At 44.4% G+C, this 16,323-nt stretch overlaps 1 protein-coding gene across 5 annotated transcripts in view; it reads right to left on the bottom strand.

Annotated features, from left to right (window-relative positions):
* LOC111846215 (cadherin-18-like) overlaps positions 1–16,323 on the bottom strand; it is a 114,892-nt gene that overhangs the window by 86,536 nt on the left and 12,033 nt on the right. Inside the window, exon 3 of one of the 5 annotated variants that reach the window (XM_023816223.2) lies at positions 10,549–10,592. The exons of the other annotated variants lie outside the window; for them this stretch is intronic. The gene's annotated coding sequence lies outside the window, so the exon portion shown is untranslated. The remainder of the gene's footprint in view (positions 1–10,548; positions 10,593–16,323) is intronic. 5 annotated transcript variants of the gene reach the window in all.

Raw genomic sequence — 16,323 nt, 5'->3', positions numbered from 1 at the left:
CGGACGAGCCATATCCCTGTCCATCCTTGACATGAAAAAGGCGTGAGTCCTTATACAAACATGCAAAGACATACAGGTGTGAAGGTGTCTTTCACAATTACAGGCTGCAACACAAGGTATGAAGATAGATTGCAAGTCATATGCATTCATCAAAAATATCTGTAGGCAGAATAATAAAGTGAAGGAATCCATGCAAGTGCATTGTCCTTACAAAGGCCTCCATTAGCAGCAGCGCAGGAACCAGAGAGACAGGGTAGACATGTTCCCCCCACTAATTAATTTGGCTTCATTCATTCCCCCAATAAATAAACATTTGTATTTGAATTATATGTTGTGTCCCTCTCTGGTATCAAACTATCCCCCACGTCGATGTCCTTTAGGGACCCATTCCTTGTTCTGGGCATTACATCCAGTATCCGCTGCTCCTTGGTCATGAGACACGTATTCCAGTATTCCACAGTTCATCACGACCTGAGACACGTTCCGGCTGCTGTTTGGGGGGGGGAGGTATTACACATAAGCTCTGGTCAGTGGCTCGGCCAGGCACTCCATTAACTTGCAGTGAATTACGCCCCCTCTCTGGGTCCCCTAGGGTCACGCGGCTAATACAATTTGGTAATCCTCAGCACAGGACCTCAGGGGCAAAACTGCAGACTAAGTAGAACCTGCCAATAGCAGTCAAGGCCTCTTATAAGCCTTAAAACCTTGTAATAAACCACAGGTCCCTCAAATTAAGCAACAAGTCTGTGGGCCTCCTTTATTTTCAACATACCAACAACGTAATCCAAATCTTCTGGTTTAAAGCATCATACTCCTCAAAACAACACGTGATATTTTCCTCCTAGCCATGCAATTTGGCAAAAAAAAAAGCCCCCTTATTCACACACTGGTTAGACTGAGAAGGCAGTTCTGAGCAAATCCACACATTCTGGTCATTTAAAGTAAATGAACCAGCGGCAGGATCCAGCATCTGAGATATAGTCCATTTACTGTATAATGGTAACTGAGCGTCAATGAAGGTCCTTGTAGAAATCTGTACATGTGACTGTATAAAGACCAGTAGAAAATAGAGCATAATTTTAGATTTCAGGTAATAAGCGAAGAACGATGCCGGCATAGAAGAGCTGGTTTACATTCACCTGTAATAGTAGCTGTAAAAGCTAATATGATCATGGTTCATTCATCACTAATGGAGGGGCCCCCAGTGTTTTACACATCACAATTCCAGCTCGCCCTTGTCGTACTAAATGAAGGAACCTTATTAGATGCTTCGTTTTTGATCTCCTGTGACGTTCATGGTTCTGTGGAAGTGCAGTGTGACTCAGGGGGGGGGGGGGGGGGAACATGTCTTCCATGTCCTTCCTGGGCTGCAGGCTCACGTGCTTCTGTCAGGGTTACCTGCTGCTGAGGTGAACTTCCCAGGCTTCCTGTTATTCCCACATCCTCAGTGTGTGAATGTGTGCCTGTTGCCTATTCCGGAAAAACAGGCAGCGTGTGAGCGCGTGACTCTGGAGTGATCTGCCCGGCTGCATTTGGAGCCACGGATACGTTTCCATTGGCCGCTCCCTTCTGTGAATTTCAATGAACTGGCTGCAATTTGCGATCTTTCAGAAACTTTTTGTTCAGTCAGAGCGGCGGACCCCTAAGAGAGCGCCCCCCCCCACCCCCGGTCGGCAGGCAGCATGGTCTTACTGCGGTACGTCCACAGTGTGGGTTGGGAAGCCCTCGGTGGTTGTTCCCCCGCTCTCTCTAATTGTAGCCCTCGAAGCGGCGCTTGCTGCCCGCTAATGGAAGGGGCAACTTCGCGCGGTTTATCGAAGCCATTAATCAGCGCGCGGCGTGATTTATCGGCGTGACGGCAAGCGGTGCCACTGCCTCTTCCTTTTTTGTCTCGCCAAGGACGGGGCGTTGAGTGAGACAGGTAAGGGCGGTAGAGAAACAGCACGCCGCACTCCGCATCCGGGGGGGTGGAGCCTCTCACAGAGAACTCACAGACGCGCACACGCGCGCACAAGCATGGTCTGCACATCTATTCACCCCAAATGTATGCAGGGAGGGGGTTTGTATACTGGGGACCATAGGCTATGACACATAATAATGATGATGATGACAATGATCAATGGCATAGGAGAAAATTTGATATTGTGGGGGGGACTCAATCATTTAAATGTAAAGGTCAATTTTTTTGTGTGTGGGGGCATGAATGAAGTCAAATTAAATATTGGGGAAGTACACATTCCCCAAGTTCCTCGCCTCTGATGCTGATGATGATGATGATGATGATGATGATGATGATGATGATGATGGCGACCACATTATCCTCACATTTAAGAGGGCTGTCACTTCCTCACGGGGCCTGTCCAGCCTTCCCTAAATGGCTCATTGCTAGACTATTGCATCAGACGGGGTCTTTTAAAAGGGAGATTATTACCGCGGTACGGATCATATCTGAGGAGCGGGATCCCGAGGTGGAGCGGTGTGACACTCCTCCGGGTGTGAGAGCCGACGCCGGGGGGGGGGGGGGGATGTATGGAGAAAATGTAAATAGGGAATGCCAGCAGCACCAGGTTTAAAGTGAAAATAAGATTAAAGGCGGCCAAAAGAGGGGGCGTAAGGTAGGATGCCTTTGACCTAAGGCTGTAACCACCGGCTAGAGTAACTGCCTGTCAGTTTCAGGGTAGTTCTGTCAGAGTCTGAGAGTGAGCCATGCTGGCATTTTGGATTGCAATGACCCTGCCTGAGTAAGTCATTCCTCTATATTGAGTTCTGGGCAGCATCTTAGTCGTCTTAAGATCCATGCAGTTTTTTATTAGTTAAACGGCAACACATTACTCGACAGGGCAATAATGTAGTATTATACTATTACTTATGTATTAAGAAACCACAAACTAAGTCTTGGTTACATACTGATCTCAAGCAGTTACTATATTTATTACTATATCTGTTAATTCTGTAAACTTCTGTGAATTACTGAAGGAACTCATTAGGAACTACTGAAGGAACTCATTAGGAACTACTGAAGGAACAAGTCATGAATAACACAAGTGAAATAGTGATCGTATTTAATCAGCATTAATCAATTGTGACGCATCTTTTATCAAGTAGCAACTATATTTGTTCATGATTTGTACACTATTTGTACTTCAGTAGTAACTGAGTTGTTACTAAGTATTTGTGCCCCGTCGAGTAAAGTTACATGAAATGGACATTTAGATTTGCTTTTACTTATTTGTTCAAAATGACGCACAATTGAGGCAGATAAAACATCAGAGAACCAGATTCAGTATAAATCCAGCTCGGGTGACTTCAAAGTGTTAGACTAGAAACAAGTACAAAATAGCTGTGGGAAAAAATGGGTGATGGTACTCACCACTGTATGGAGGGGGGGAAGCAATTAGTACAGTCTTTTTAATCAGTATTTGTTGATGAAATCAGACTAATGGAGCATTTCAATTAAAGTCAATGAGGTGATTAACGGCTGGCTCCTTTAATAACAGCCACATCCAGAGGTCAAACAGTCCCTCAGACAGAAACTAAGAAATGTATTTATTTCTGAAATGTCAAATATGTCTAAGCTCTAAATAATAGCCTGGACATGATGCCAGTCCCTCACAGGGCACGAGGCAGGGGACGGTCTGGACTTGATGCCAGTCCCTCACAGGGCACGAGGCAGGGGACGGCCTGGACGTGATGCCAGTCCTTCACAGGGCACGAGGCAGGGGACACCCTGGACATGATGCCAGTCCCTCACAGGGCAGGAGGCAGGGGACAGCCTGGACATGATGCCAGTCCTTCACAGGGCAGGAGGCAGGGGACAGCCTGGACATGATGCCAGTCCTTCACAGGGCAGGAGGCAGGGGACGGCCTGGATGCAATGCCAAACCATCACAGGGCACAAGGCAAGGGACAGCCTGGACGTGATGCCAGTCCCTAACAGGGCACGAGGCAGGGGACACCCTGGACGTGATGCCAGTCCTTCACAGGGCAAGAGGCAGGGGACGGCCTGGATGCAATGCCAATCCATCACAGGGCACAAGGCAGGGAACAACCTGGACGTGATGCCAGTCTGTCACAGGGCACGAGGCAGGGGACGGCCTGGACATGATGCCAGTCCCTAACAGGGCACGAGGCAGGGGACAGCCTGGACGTGATGCCAGTCTGTCACAGGGCACGAGGCAGGGGACGGCCTGGACATGATGCCAGTCCCTAACAGGGCACGAGGCAGGGGACAGCCTGGACGTGATGCCAGTCTGTCACAGGGCATGAGGCAGGGGACGGCCTGGACGTGATGCCAGTCCCTAACAGGGCATGAGCCACGGGACGGCCGGGACTTGATGCCAGTCCCTCACAGGGCATGAGGCAGGGAACGGCCGGGACGTGATGCCAGTCCCTCACAGGGCATGAGGCAGGGAACGGCCAGGACGTGATGCCAGTCCCTCACAGGGCATGAGGCAGGGAACGGCCGGGACTTGATGCCAGTGCCTCACAGGGCATGAAGCAGGGAACGGCCTGGACTTGATGCCAGTCCCTCACAGGGCACGAGGCAGGGGACAGCCTGGACATGATGCCAGTCCTTCACAGGGCAGGAGGCAGGGGACGGCCTGGATGCAATGCCAATCCATCACATGGAATGAGGCAGGGAACAACCTGGACGTGATGCCAGTCCCTAACAGGCCACGAGGCAGGGGACACCCTGGACGTGATGCCAGTCCCTCACAGGGCACGAGGCAGGGGACACCCTGGACGTGATGCCAGTCCCTCACAGGGCACGAGGCAGGGGACACCCTGGACGTGATGCCAGTCCCTCACAGGGCACGAGGCAGGGGACACCCTGGACGTGATGCCAGTCCCTCACAGGGCACGAGGCAGGGGACACCCTGGACGTGATGCCAGTCCCTCACAGGGCACGAGGCAGGGGACACCCTGGACGTGATGCCAGTCCCTCACAGGGCACGAGGCAGGGGACACCCTGGACGTGATGCCAGTCCCTCACAGGGCACGAGGCAGGGGACGGACTGGACGTGATGCCAGTCCCTCACAGGGCACGAGGCAGGGGACACCCTGGACGTGATGCCAGTCCCTCACAGGGCACGAGGCAGGGGACACCCTGGACGTGATGCCAGTCCCTCACAGGGCACGAGGCAGGGGACACCCTGGACGTGATGCCAGTCCCTCACAGGGCACGAGGCAGGGGACACCCTGGACGTGATGCCAGTCCCTCACAGGGCACGAGGCAGGGGACACCCTGGACGTGATGCCAGTCCCTCACAGGGCACGAGGCAGGGGACGGCCTGGACGTGATGCCAGTCCCTCACAGGGCACGAGGCAGGGGACACCCTGGACGTGATGCCAGTCCCTCACAGGGCACGAGGCAGGGGACACCCTGGACGTGATGCCAGTCCCTCACAGGGCACGAGGCAGGGGACACCCTGGACATGATGCCAGTCCTTCACAGGGCAGGAGGCAGGGGAAGGCCTGGATGCAATGCCAATCCATCACAGGGCACAAGGCAGGGGACAGCCTGGACGTGATGCCAGTCCCTCACAGGGCACGAGGCAGGGGACACCCTGGACGTGATGCCAGTCCCTCACAGGGCACGAGGCAGGGGACGGCCTGGACGTGATGCCAGTCCCTCACAGAGCATGAGGCAGGGGACGGCCTTTCAGGGCAGCGCCACTTCAATGACAGTGGCTTTCACCAGTTCCGGCCAAAAACAGACATACACACACCTAGGGTAACGTTCAGCCCACCTCCACACATTTCTCTAAACACCCGGCGAGAAACAGCTGAGTTCGTAGTAAGCAGGAGGAGCCGTGCTATTTTTACGAACCCTCTGAGGTGTCGCACGGACGCGTCTAAGTTAAAAGGCTCAGTTACCAAAGCAGGGGATGCAGTTTAGGAGGAGACGCTTTGGAAAACACGGCCGTGCTTTTGATATGTGAGGCACGGTGAGGAAGGTCTGCGAGATGGCGGCCAGAGGGGCCATTCTCCCACTCACTACTTAGGAGTGACCTTCTGTGGGGGACAGTGTGGCATCCAGGAAGAATGATTACATCACCTGCAGTCCATTTAGATATTACTTGTGACCCCTGTCGTTTAACCCTGGCACTGCAGGATCAGCTACGATCCAACAAATGGAAGATGTCCAGGCAACACAAGTGGATCTGAACCAAAATTTACGTAAATGCTTAATGTGTGACGCAAGCAGTGCGGAAGAGATTTTCTACGAAACCATGGCTGCTGTATGGCTATACAAAGAAAATAGAAAGGAAAAAATATATAAATGTAGCCCTTATTTAGAGGAATAAGGTTAGGAAATCATTTTTTTTTTTCCATTATGAAAGCACACTAAAGACAAGGCTTGTTAGAAGCCACTGCATAAAAATAAGCCATTTTAAATAGTAAGCATATTGTTGTTCATCCTTCACTTATTTTTACATATGTAATTTGCAGTGTTATGACAGAAAGTAAACTGGTTCTTGGTAGGAGCGGACATCAAGTGCATTAATTCCAGGAAACCTATTCACAATCTGGTCATTTTAATAGGAAAAAAGAACAATAATAATAATTATGCATGAATTGAAAATTACTTGTAACTACTGAAGGGCTTTGAAAAACACAGAAGCAACAAATGCATTATGAATTGAAACAGCTTAAAACAACCTCTGTCATCATAGACATTAACTTGCTTCATTTAGAAAGAAAATCGCTGCAAATTCTGTTCCTTATACACTTGATTTAGCTACAAAAAAGCTCATTATGTTTATGTGGTTCAGAAAGGCTGCATGTTCCGTTTCTATCTCGACATACAATGGTCCATTTATCAATTCTGAATTGCCGTGATTCTTCTCGTGGGTTTCAGAACTAAAGATTGCACCTTGTAAAGGTAAACAGATTTCAGTTCCTCTGAACCTGTTTATAAAATTGTCCCCACTTAATACTAAACTATACTCTGGCCTGATATTTGGTAACCACGGAATCAAATTTTAATCGGGGGAAGAAAACTGTGTTGAGGTGTGTTGCGCTGAGACAGTTAAACTGAGGCATCAGCCTTGTGTCTTATAATAATAAAACTGCATCCTAGATTTTCTATTTATTAAGATTAAGATTAAGATGGACATTGTTGATCCCGAGAGGAAATTCTTGTGCATACGGCAGAAACAACATATAAATAGTGAAAAACAGAAGAAGTGCAAGACAGTACATGTAGCGCAAACAAGTAAATGTGGTGCAAACAAATTAAAAAAGCAGACAGTACACAAACAGAGTATCCTGAAAATAGAATATGGTAGTATTATACAGAGTACATATTTATAGAACTATAATAAATGAGTGACAGTAATACTGACTGCAGATAGCACCGGATTTGTATCATTACTAAGATAGGTGGCTTTCTGATATGTTCTGATATGTGGGGAGTGACACACCAGGAGGCGTTGTGCTTCCTAATGGCAGCAGTTACACATACAGTCATAATCATAATAAAATTAATGCTTCAGTATTGTATTTTCCTGTTACCTATTCCCTACCCTCTTCCATAACAAGCTTGTTTGCGACTATTGATCGACAAGCAAGATGGCAGCTTAGAGCAGACTTTGTGACGCTCTTAATGACACGTCAAAGCTGATGCAGCCTCTGCCCCCCGCCCCCGCCCACCAAGCTTAGCATATAAAAGCAGCCATCCAGCATGCCGCCACAGGGCACCGTGCCACTCTTCTGAAGCCCCGACCTGCACACGTCTTGCTAACCCGACCTTAGGGCTGCTGTTGAAAACAACCTGAAAAATCAGATTCTCCTGAACATGCAAAAAGTGCAGAGGCTCGATGTCCACTGACATAGGAAAAAGCATGGACATGGATTTGTTTGCACTGAGAGACTTTCTGGGAAGCCAGCGCCAGAGGAATTTGAGCCGGTTCTCACCGGGTTGGGCAGGTGGGAGGCATTTGTTCAGTTTAACTTCAACAGAAAACTGTGTATGGGAAAGATGGATGGCAAACGAGAGCACGAAACAGGTCTTCAGGCGAAGTTCTCCATTGTACTGAGGGCAGATCTTGACCGTCCAAAAGTCTGGCCCAGTCAGCTGCAGTCCCAAGGAACCAGAATGTGCTTATTGGGTCATACTTGCAACCTTAATATTGAAGCCAACAGCTATCTTTTCAAGGACATAGTGTCAAGGCATAATAGTCAGCTAGCTATCTGTCAATAAATATACCTGCAAGGAAGTACATTAAGTAATTAGTTAACACATTAGGTAATAACTTGATTATTGGGCTTCTTTGGAATTTCCTCACTATGGCGGTGTCCTACATGGCTCACAGACGTTACTGCTGAACATTTGGTGCCAAGGCTATTATCAGAACTTGTGTTGGCATGTGTTGAAAAAATAAACATTGGGGAAAAGGTAGCAACCAACCCCATGATGGGAAACTGGATGGGCTATTTCCATTCCAGCCAATTCCATTAAATTTCATTAAATTTTCATTAATTGCGGTGCAGATCCCTTGAACAGTACATTCATGTAGCACTCTCATAAAGCACATCCACATTAAATGGCCTCACCTCTTGGAACTGGCTGGCAAGTCCGGGCAAGGCAGCAAAGAGATGATATCCCAGGGCGACCCAAAGACTTGGAAGGAGACATCAAGCTTTGTAAACAATGCCAGAGTCCACCACTTGTTGATCTATTCATTCACATCAAGAAGGGCCCATTATACCAGGATGAAAAATTGATCACATCTGCTTTCGACTTTTGTGAGGATTCCAAATTCCATTCCTTTTTGAAGTTTTCTGTCATGTTTTATCTCAAACCAACAGGTCTCTGCGTCAAAGGGCTGGACCGTATCTTTCAAAATTTCCAGTGTTTTTGATGTAGAGGAGATGCCCGCTCTTAACCGACCTGGCCAGGTGATTTCATCTGTTTACAAAAACTACAGGGCATTTACGAAAGAATTTGGAATCTGGAGAGTCTATTGACAATGTTTAAACAAACTGCGAGTGCCCGATTGGTTTGTATAACTTCAACATAACCACCGAACAAAAAATGAGGCCATCCATTTTGCCCATCTATTTCATTTGTAGAATAATGGTTGAACAGCCTAATAACATTAGCAATACCGAAAAGGCATAAACACGTCTTCTCCCGTAATTTAATAATGTGGTTTATGATTAAGCCCAGAAAGAGTTTAATATCTATAGACCTGAGAAATGTCCATGTGCAATAGGGTTGGGAGATATGGTCAAATGTGTTATCATGATAAATTATCAGCTGATACTGATAATTATCATGATAAATTATTATTTCTTTTATATTATATTATATTTTAATTATATTTTTTTATCATCAGAGCGTGACAAACACTTGCCAAACAGCATTTCACAAATCTGAGGTAGGAGTTGAGCAGGTTATTTTAGGTATTTTGCTCTCATTTTTCCTAGCATTTTAAAATTCTCTATGGATTATTACTGCGTGGATTTCTGGTTCGCTATGGATTTCACTGGATTACCCATATTTGATGGGTTGCTTTGGACTAACCTGTTCTCCTGGTGAATTGCCCTGTTGTTTTAACTGTTTAGTCTGCCGTCTGCTTGCCTGCCCTATTGCATTCTTTTATTTGTTCAATAAATCCCCTGTTTGTGTTTTTATGGTTGTGTCTGTGCTCACGCTCCACTGCAGGTTCTGACAAGCAGTCACAGAGAAAGTGGCGCCATTTCATTGTGATGCAAAATTCATCGCAGGCTGCACATCAGGCTTTAAATTACATGGAACTTTTATTGGGCATTTGTTATATTGATAACAAGGAAAATTACATCGCGATAATTGTTGTTAGTGTTTAATCACCTAGCCCTAGTGTCCACGTGTATAAAACTAATTAGACGGGTGGTTTAATCATTTTTTTTGTGTTGAGGTTTGGAGATGGTTCAAAGGAAAACTGGGGAAAATCATTTAAAGCTACGGAGTATCTGTATTTACCATATATTAATAACAAAAACAAGCATTCATATAATTTGGATGGAGAATTTGGATGGTTAATTTTACCCTGTGAAACAGATTTCACTTCCCTAGAGTAAAGGATCATAGATTCCATTATAGGGAAAGATATCAATGATCTCCCCTTCATGTGTCATCTAATTTCTGTCGTGTAAGAATCAAACATTTCTTCAGTCAAGTCTTTTTTTTCTCCTTTACCTCCAGAGTAATCTCACCAAAGCCTTAAAACAATGCCTGGTCACCGCACGGCATTCTGGGTACTCTGCACTAAAGGTCACCCTTCCCTGGTTTGGATTAGAAGATTTTACAGGAAAATCCAGTCCAACGCAAATATTCCGTGGGTCTCCGGCCTCCAGTCACCAGGCAAGACCTCCGAACCTCCGCGGCTTACTAAGCAGGCTGCAAGATGCCGCCGTGGCAGGAGAAAATTTGTGGCTATGCATGACTTAGGAAAGTCATTTATTAGGGTGCAATAGTGGGCCTGTTTCAGGAAATGTGTGCAGAGGATGGAAACACAATATGTCACACATTAGCCATTTAATGCAGTCAGGAAGAATTACCTTACAAGGCTAGTGAGAAACCTGCTGATCCAGCTGAAAGTCCTCTGAAATTCAAAGAAATAGTACAGTATAATGTAAAGCATCAAAGCACTATTTTAGCACAATATCTCCGTAGTCTCCATCTCTGTGCATACATTCATTCGACAGCATCACCCTGACTTAAAATACCTTAATTGCTCACAGCTGTGGCAGATTATCCTAATGAAGCCCCCTACTCAGGTGAAGCCCCTACAGGGGGTTCAGTGGGGTTGTCGTGCACTCACGTGCTTTACTGCCCCAAAACAACCCCCAGGTTTGCACATCAGTAATCATTAACACTCAGAGACCTTAGTTCACTGTTACTGGAGATTAATATCGTGATTCTTGTGTTATTTTATTGCACTCCAACAGCAGCTGGAGATATCTGGACACAGGTAATGGATCTAAAACTATTAATCTACTAACAAATGAATTTGCTTATATGATCATGAATGCAATACAAAATATTGTAGGTTTCACATATTTTACACGTTTAGAGGTTAAAGGATGTCATACTGTTTTCTGTTCATTGGAAGTATGTTATCGCCAATGTTCTCACCGTGGCATGGTTATAATTTTTAGACCCTGTGATGAGCAGAAAACAGAAAATCCAATCTGCAGATCTGCTCAGCCTTAATTGGCCATAAATTAAGATTAATGCTTCACTGAATCACCTCTGTCCCAGATTCTTTAGTGGCTTTGTATCTGAAGGTCTATTTCCACCCTATATCACTGTAAGATCGTGACAGAGCAGAGCAGAATTGCAGGCCCTGATTTTGCGGAGTTCGATGCATCCCTGGGTAAACAAGGGAAGAGCTTGCGTTACACTTCTTTAACCAATCATAGTCTTCATTGTAGAACATTATCATTTTTAATTAAAATGTTTCCTGTTAAGTGGCAAGATGCACAGATTTGTATAGTACCCGTTTTATAGTGCATGCCATAGATACAAAAACATAGGAACGTGCTCGGTTGCAAAGGTTGTGTGTCTTTATTTCACGAAAATGGTAATAATACCAATAACAAGAAAACTCAAACCAACGATCTTCTGATCACAGGCGCAGAGGCTTAACTCACGGAGCCACAACCTGCCCTCAGCTTGCAAGCAGGAAGCCTTGAGTTTTGAAAATGAGAAAAAAAATGGGCCAATGTTATGATTTTATAAAAGGAAAACTGTGATTGGCTAAAGAGGTGAAACGCAAGATCCTCCCTTGTTGACCCAGGGGCATGTTGAAATCAGGATTTCCCTGCAGAGTCTTTGCTAAGTAGTGTAGGTAATCTTTTGAGGATAAGAGGTGGATGGCGGATGATGCTACAGCCATCTAATAACATCCTCCCCTTGAAGTTTGCAGTCTTGTTCTTTGGAATAATCTCCTAATACATCAGGCGTTAAACCCTCAGATATTCTGAGAAACCAATAGTGAGGAAACACAAGCCTTTCTGTTAAAGACACTGCAAATAAAAATGTAACTAAGCCGTGGGCCCGGTTAACAGGATCACGTGACACCGGTAGCTTCCAGCGCAGCGTGGCTATGTTTTTGTTTTTCCCTTTTCAGTGATGAACAGAAGTGGGGAGGGCAGAGGGACTGGGGGGGGGGGGGGGAGGAATCCTCAAGAGGAAGCAAAGTACAAAACTGCTGTTTCAGCGGGGAAACAAGAGAGGGGCGTGTGAACAATGCGCCTGTAATCACTCTGCTGATACGGCATTCGAGAGGCATACGCGTGCACACACACACACACAAAAACACACATACAATCACACACACGCACACACACACACACACAAAAACACACATACAATCACACACAGTACACACAAACATACACATAATCACACACAGCACACACAGGTTTGTAATTATATCTGTGTGAAGACTCTCCACCCTTTTTTATAGGGAAAACTCTAGTCCTAATATGACGGCCTTAACCCCTAACCAGCCCTAACCTTAACCATAAGAAACCAAAATTCTGAGACTTTTTTAGTTTTTTGATTGCATTCACAGATCTTTGTGGAGACCTGAAAAATGGTCCCTACAATGTCAAAATAACAGGTTTTTATCACATTGTGGGGGATAATTGGTCCCCACAATGTAATATAAATGTAATCCACACACACACACATTTGGGTTACTGGTCAAACCAAATAAGGGGCCACATGTGGAACAAACGAGAGGCAACCCCCTCACCACTGCCACCAGAGACTTCAAAGAACTACAATTCCATGTTTTTTCATTTGATAGTCATGCTAAGACATTTAAATGCAATAGGAGTCATCAGTGGAACATTTGAGGATCATATCATAATTCTAAAATCTGATTAGTGAGACATCAAGATCAAAAGCTTTAACAAAGCCATAGAATATATACATATTTCAGGGGAAACAGGCCTGTTGGGTCTATACACATAAATATAGACACTCAGTGGGCAGTTTGTTAGGTAAACCTGCTTGCTGATGCAAGAAGTCTAGTCTTCCAAACAGAGAATCATGTGTCTGTAACGGAATAGGTACAGCACACAGACAGGGTCAGGAGACTCGCTTACCGTTCGACTGAGGTTTAGACGGCCGAGACGCCTGATCTAAGCATTTTTGAACATGCTGTAATTGTTGGCTGCAGACATGGCAGCTCCAGCCTCTCAGAAACAGACACGCTCCTGGGATTTTCACGCACTGCAGTGTCTACCATTTCCCCTGGAAATTTCCCTGCATATCTCAAAAAGAGCTGTACAATATTAAGAAAAAAGACAAGCCAGTTCAGTGAGATTGTGTATTCTCCATTGCATGATTTACTCTAAAGAATACTGCCACTTATTACAACTGAGATCACATTAATTATCAACCCTAAGCAAGATAATCACTAATCGGAATGGGTGATTAACACCCTGATTCTTCAGTGACTGGCTTCAGCAGCAAGTATTGTGACACCAGTCAGTAATGCCCGGGGTCAGTGCTGGAGAATCAGTTTATTCTCCCTAAAACCTCCAGATACCTCCACAGCAGTTATTGCTAAGACCCATAGCGTCACAAGAGAGGTGCCGAATTCTGCCGGAATGACTTAGCCTTTGTCGTTTTGGCGTCAGGCTCCGATTGCTCCACTGAAGGGGGCTATTTTAACTCCCCGGGAGTTACATGGAGCTAATTAAACTACAGATAACAAGCACATTGCCATGTGTTGAAATCACAGAAGAGTATGAGCACAAAGTTCACCTTCACCCCCTTCTGCTGGCATCATGGTATAAAAAATGCATATTAAAATATTTGCCTAGTGATGGCAAGTCCAATGTTTGAACAAATATTCGTTCTTCTCTCGGTAAGAGGAAGCTCAGATTAATAACCCTCCCAGGGAATTATCAGGACAATGGCGAACCTAATATTACATCGGCGAATAGTTTGTTTCTAAAGCTTTCATTTTTGCCTTGTAATGTCTAGTTCAGCTTAGTTGTTTGTTTATTCCTGTGAAAGATGTATATAAATCAAATGAAACTTTAATGCAAAACGAGTGTTGTTATTTAAAAAGTACAAATCCTCTTCCCGTAATAGTTATTTTAATTTTCATTTCCAGTTTCATCAGATGAAACTACATGGACTACAGATGAGATACCTTTTTATCATTTTCTTATAATTTTCACTGAAAAATGCACCAATAGGAAATAAAATTAGTTCACTGGCTGTTAGACCTCGGAAGCAACTTCAAGATACAGATATTAGAAACATAAAGTGAGAAACACTACCATTAGCAATATAATCGGTAACACTTTACATTAACTGCACCAACATAATGCATTCATGACACATTCATAGAAGTCAGTGCATCATCATAATGCATTTATAATGCAATCATAGAACTTTCCCAAGCAGCATGTAAGAATACTGTACCTTAGCATGTCTTAAAGCACTGCATTCATAATACATTCAATGAACAAGACACAACAGCTGTAATATAGATTAATAGCAAACATTATAATTGTGTAATCATAAAATGTTTGTTATTAATGTATATTAAAGCAGTTAAGGTATGTTAGGATGCTATGGTATACTTACATGCTGCTTATGAATGTTCTATAACAGGCACTATGAAGGTGCAGTTAATGTAAAGCGCTACCATATAATCCAATGAAAAATGCGATTCTATAATACAATTTGTGTATAATTTTTTAAATGAGATTCGCAGAATGAGATATTGATGCTTCAGAGCTGACAACCGTCATTCCAAAGCAGTGGATGTTTTTGCTGCTAATGATTCCCAGCTGGCTCTTCTTTTCTGAGGCGTGATTATCAGCTAATGTAACCAGCTGGCCGAAGCACAGGCGAGCGGAGATGCTGCTTACTCAGCAGAGCGCTAATATTTACACCTGCTGGGAAAAGCAAGGACAACTTTATTTTCATCTTTGTGCTACGTTCTGATGCTCTATTGTGCAGCGTCATAATAAGCATCCATTAGCCTGTTTTGATTCGCATGTAGCATTTCATATAAATATCATCCATTCGTCTACAAGCAACTCATCCGGAGGAGCGTAAACGCTTATATAAATATCACAGACTATAAATAATTATTTAATGTGATTATAAACAGCCTGCGAGAATAACTGCATGTGAATCATTTGAATAATTTTGTCATGTGTGTTGAGATATCAAATCAAATCAAATTTAGTTATAAAGCACATTTAAGACAGAAGTCGCTTACCAAAGTGCTGTATTGATAAGAAATAGACATAACAGTACATACTGTAAATACAGTAAAACTACAGCTAGAAAAACAGATAACACATTTTGTACATTGTTAAAAGCCAGTGAGAATAAATAGGTTTTTAGATGTGTTTTAAAAACAGTCAGCATCGAGTCAGATCTAACATATAAAGGTCAGGCATCCCACATCCTTGTGGTTGCCACCACAAAAGCTACATCAGCTCCGTTCACCATACAGTTGCTGTTTACGAAGGAATCAATGCCATAAGACTGCTGTTAAGTGGACTTCCATAACTTGCTTCCACAACATCAGCCTCATGCACTATATGCTAACATGGCATTCTTAGAAAATAAATGGTGTTCTGAATCTTTATCGCGCATTAATATTTGAAACATTAAATTGCCATATATGTCTTATAAAACTATACCTTACAGAATGCAGCCAGGCAGATAGGATTTCATCCCCCGGTCAGTAAATCCAAATGACAAAGCATTTGCCCCGAGACGACTGTTTAATAACCGCAGAAAAGAAGCATGTGCATTTGTTACTGAGATTAGATAAGATGTTTTATGGATGATCAGGGGAAAGTTGCTCACCATACCAGATCTAATTCACATGAGAATAAATCAGGGGCACCTGGTTATTTGGGCTGGTAATGGCTGGCTTAATGGATCCCGCTACATAATCCTGTTTCTGCGTGTCAGGTTGTCCGTGGTAATGTGATTCCTGATGCCGCGTCATGGCCGTGAGGGGGGTAGGGACACTTAACAGCGACTTATCTAGCCTAATATTAGCTATACCAACAGCAATAACAAAGCAAAATGCTAAACTGCTATCTGGTAAAACGAGTATTGCGAGTAATGCGCAAATCTGGCATTACAAACAAAAGTAAGATCCAGATCCTGCCCCCGTTGTGCCTCTACTATATAGTTTCCTCTCTTTTAACTTACATACATTTTATAGATTGTTAATCAATGATCTCTCATGGAGTTATATGACAATCGTTTGTTAATGTGACACATATGCTGAGTATGTAGGTACTTACAAACCATATAATCCCGGCAATGCCAAC

Source organism: Paramormyrops kingsleyae, chromosome 4, assembly GCF_048594095.1.
Source record: "Paramormyrops kingsleyae isolate MSU_618 chromosome 4, PKINGS_0.4, whole genome shotgun sequence".
Taxonomy (NCBI): Eukaryota; Metazoa; Chordata; class Actinopteri; order Osteoglossiformes; family Mormyridae; genus Paramormyrops; species Paramormyrops kingsleyae.
This window is presented reverse-complemented; position numbering and strand designations above follow the sequence as displayed.